Source organism: Suricata suricatta, chromosome 6, assembly GCF_006229205.1.
Source record: "Suricata suricatta isolate VVHF042 chromosome 6, meerkat_22Aug2017_6uvM2_HiC, whole genome shotgun sequence".
NCBI classification, from domain to species: Eukaryota; Metazoa; Chordata; class Mammalia; order Carnivora; family Herpestidae; genus Suricata; species Suricata suricatta.
The window spans coordinates 62298717-62303456 of record NC_043705.1 but is presented as its reverse complement, the minus strand read 5'-3'; the positions used below and the strand labels follow the sequence as shown (position 1 = coordinate 62303456).

The window sequence follows — 4740 nt, the reverse complement described above, 5'->3', positions numbered from 1 at the left end:
AGACTTCCACTTAAATCATGATTTCATGGTTTATGAGTTTGAGTCTCATGTTCAGCTCTGTTCTGTCAGCTTAAAGCCTGGAGTTTGCTTTGGATCCTATGACTCTCTCTCTCTGACCCCACTCATGTCTGTCTCTCAAAAAAAAAAAAATATATATATACACCCACTACTAAGAGGAAGAATATATACTAAGGGGGGGAAACTAAGGGGTAATAATTAATTAGTAATGTAATGAAAAACTAATATTTATTAAAGTTTTTATTTGCATTTTGTCAGTTAATCCCTGGTAGGTCTTATTGGGTAATATTTTTATGATTTTTAATAATCATATATAGTTTTAAAATGAGAAAATTATATCTTTTATAACACAAGATATACATTAGTTTTTTTTTTATAAATGAGAAAGTTATACGTTGTTCTCATTTATCACTCCTATTTCTCAAAGGCTTCATTAAAGTGGGTGAAAGCCGCTCATACAAACTTGTAAAACTTAGCTTGGGGACTGACATTATATTTGCTAAAAATGGATCTGAGCACAATTGTTTCTTCCAGACTTATCACACACTTTTAGAGTGCACAGTGTATATTAAGACTATACTTTCAGGGGTCATTTCTATAGTTTGTTACTAGAGTGCACTGTGTATAAACAGTGATCTTTCTTTTGGCCTAGACTACCATTTGGCCTTTCTCTTTCCCAGATGGGGTGGTTGGACAGTGTATAAGCAAAATTAGCTCTTTCTATTATCCATATAAATCCATCTATGATGATGCTTGATTAATAAGAATCAAAGTAACAACTTATATAGGTTGTTTTTTATTATTGGTTATTGTGTTGTCTCCAAAGGCACCCTTTCCTTTAAACTGCTACTGGAACATGGCACCAGTCATTTTCTGCATTTGGCTCTTCGGATGGCCAGTAGACAGTGTTACTTCATACTACTTGTCTGTTGTCATTTTCATTTATTTGTTCCTACTATCCTATCTTCATTCTGCTTTTGATAAAAATCTACTAGCGATTCTCTTCTTAACTTAGTTTTATAACACATCCAATAAATAGTTAGGTATGATGCTTCAGAAAATTCCTATCCTGGCTTCATAGCACAGTAGTAATATTTTTGAGGTGACTTGTCTAAAATTTTCTTAACTTGTCCTTTCCATTTTCTTTATAGTATAATAATACCTAATATCTATTTAGAATCTATACCCACCCATTTCTTATTTTATACGGCACCTTTCACATTAAATAACTATTTTATCATTGGGAAACTCAAACACTGGTTTACTTGAGAAAAAAATGAACAAAAATTAATGATTAAAAAGAATTCTCATCTCTTTCCTTTGAGTTACATTCTTATACAACAGAACAGATGTAAGGACTATTGAGATATCCATGTACTGCCCTTTGCAGTATATTTTCTATACATGCTAGTCCAAGAAAGATCCTAAGAGATATTTTTTAGCTTAGAAATAATTAAAGGATAACATTAATTTCTCAGTAATTCATAATGAAATAACGTTGGAAATATAAAAATGAATAAGACCACATAATTTTAGGATATAACAAGGCTGGGAGAGAAGAAAGTGAATAAATTTCATAAAGAAATAATTGGAGAATCAAGAAGAGCTTGTATGCATCTTATTGTTCTTAATTATTTCAAAGGTGTTCATCTTTTTATCCCCGGTGCTATATGGCAATTTCTTTGAGTCTCAGGACCATAGAAATTGTCCTTTGAAATCCTAGGCCTTTCAATGTGGAGATCAAATTCAATGAATTTTGAATACTGAGACTAGTAAGATAGCCAATCCAAATAAAAGAAATGTATCTATATATGGCTACCACTGGAAACCAATTACAATCTCATCCTCAGCCACTCAAGTTATTTATGTGACTGTGACAGAATAACATTTATTAACAACCTCCCCTATTCGAATCACCAAAGGGAATCCTGATGAACCTTCAGAGAAGAGGACTGGGCTGGGGGGGCAGCAGAAAAGACTGGCTAATTACATGGGCCCTGGTGCCAGACTTTCTGGCTTAGGGTCTGATCTGACCACGTTTGAAAACTTAGGAAATTTACTTAACCTCTCAATAGCTTTAATAAGGGATTATAATGGAATTTAGGCTTTGGTGTTATTTGGAGAAATAAATGGTTAATATAGTAAAGTTTATAAAAAAGAGCCTGCAACATAGGGTGAATAATGATTATAGTAGGGAGAAGAGAAAAGACTTGACGAATAAGTTAATATACAAAATTAAAAAAAAAACAAGAGAAAGAAAAAGCGGCAGAAAGAGCAGGAACCTGGGAAATCAAGATGGGGGGGGGGAATTTGGTAAAACATTTTGGGAAATGATGAAATGTGAAGAATGTGAGTTCTCCAGAGCAGGAAAGGGGAGAAAATAGAGAAAAGAGGTAGAAGATGTTACAGGATTGATCATGAATTACATTTTCTTTAATATTTTCTGAGAACCATGAATAAAGAATGGGGGATTGCTTTTTAGATTTATGGCAGGGGAGGGAGAGGATTTGAGTAAATTGGATACTATTTTAGAACTAAGCCATATAAATCCTCATTTTTACAGGTTTTATTTATATGTTCCTTGATCCTCTGTCTTTTCTGTCCAGTCCTTCTGGTTATTGAGTTAAAGCCATAGCCCTAGGAAAATATGAGTGAGAAAAGAAATGCAGAGCTTATACTTCTGGGCTCATGGTAGAGAGAAGGCATGAAAACAAAGAGAATCTTAGCCCCTTCATGAGCTCATAGGTGTTGAGCCATGGAAATTTGTAGTCACGTTTTACCATGATTACTATCATTAGAAGTAAAGAGTTCAAACCTATCTGAATCTGAAGATGCCTCCAGCTGCTTCTTCAATTGTTTATATGTGATACTCATTACCATAGTTGGTATAGAAAAGCAATTTCAAAAGCAGTGCAGCTCTCATATAATCCTTGTAAGAATGTGAGTTTTAATGGCTTTGGGGAAAGTAAAATAACATAACATTAAAATTAAAAATCCACACACACTTTGATTCAATAATCAACTATCTGGGGATCAATTCTAGAAAAATAAAAGCACAATCTTTAAGAATATCAATACACACACACAAACACACAAATAAGTTTGGACTATGGATGGAGTGAAAAAATAACAGGAGCCCATGTATGATCCCAGTAGGAGGAGGGGAGATGAAATTGAAACCTGTATCAAAATATAAAAATATAAGCATTATAATATTAAGAGAAAATCTGGAAAAGAAAATGAAACTCAAAATTTTACTGTTATTACATTAAAATGATAATTCAGTTGAAGAAATAATCAAAATGAAAAGGTAAACTTTGGGATGGAAGAAAATATTGCAAAAAATATATAATAAGGTGTTAATATCCAAAATATATAAAAAGCCCATACTACCCAATAGCAAAACAAAACAAATAAACAATCCAGTTTAAAAGCAGGCAATGGACCTGAACAGACATTTTTCCAAAGAAGATATTCAAATGGCCAAGAGGTACATGAAAATTTGCTCAAAGTCATTAATCATTAATGAAAAGAAAATCAAAACCACAGTGAGATATCACCCCACACCTATTAGAATGGCAATTATCAAAAAGAAAAGCAATAAATGCTGGTAAGAATGTGGAGGAAAAGAATCCTTGTACACTGTTGGTGGGAATGTACATTGGTATAGTCATTATGGAAAACAGTATGAGAGCTCCTCAAAAAATATAGCATTGCCATATGGCCCAGAAATTCTACTTCTGGGCATGTGTTCAATGGAAATGTCACCATCTCAAAGGCATATCTGCAACCCCATGATCAGTGAAGCATTATTTATAAATAGATAAGACACAAAAACAACCTAAAGGTCCATAGAAAGATAAATGGATACACATATACACATACTGGAATCCTGTTCAGTTATAAAGAGAAGGAAGCCCTGCCATTTATGACGGCATAGATGGAGGGCATTAGCAAAGTGTAAGTAGTCAGAAAGAGAAGCACAAATACTGTATGATTTCATTTATATGTGGAATCTACCAACAAAAACCAAACTCATAGAAAAAGAGATCAGATTTACAGTTACCAAAAACAGGGGGTGGTGGGAGGGGAAAGTGGACAAAAATAACCCAAAGGCACAAACTCGTAGTCATAAGAGAAATGTATACTGAAGATATAATGTATAGTATGGTGACAATAGTTAGCAACTTTCAAATATACCATAATAGCAGTATTAAAAGAGTAGAACCTAAAAGTTCTCATCACAAGGAGGAAACATTTTTTTAAGTATGGAGGTGATGTGTGTTAACTAAACATGTTGTGGTAATCATTTCACAGTATATTTAAGTCAAGTTATTCTGTAGTACACTGCAGACTTATACAGTGGGATGCACACACCCCAGTGTTTATAGCACCCTTATCTACAATAGCCAAATTATGGAAACAGCCCAAGTGTCCACTGACTGATGAATGGATAAAGAAGCTGTGGTGTATGTATCCAATGGAATATCACTGAGCCATAAAAAACTGAAATCTTGTCATTTACAATGACATGGCCAGAGCTAGAGAGTATTATGCTAAGTGAAATAAGTCAGAGAAAGACAAATACCATCTAATTTCACCCATGAGTGGATGTTTAAGAAACAAAATAAATGAGCCAGGAGAAAGTAAAAAGAGAGAGGGAGGCAAACCAAGAAACAGACTTCACCATGGAGAACAAACTTAAGGTTACGGAATGGGGGA

The 4740-nt window shown here is 33.8% G+C and overlaps 1 pseudogene; it reads left to right on the top strand.

Annotated features, from left to right (window-relative positions):
- The first annotated feature begins 588 nt into the window (after window positions 1-588).
- Window positions 589-660, top strand: LOC115295016 (annotated as a pseudogene).
- Window positions 661-4740: the final 4080 nt, after the last annotated feature.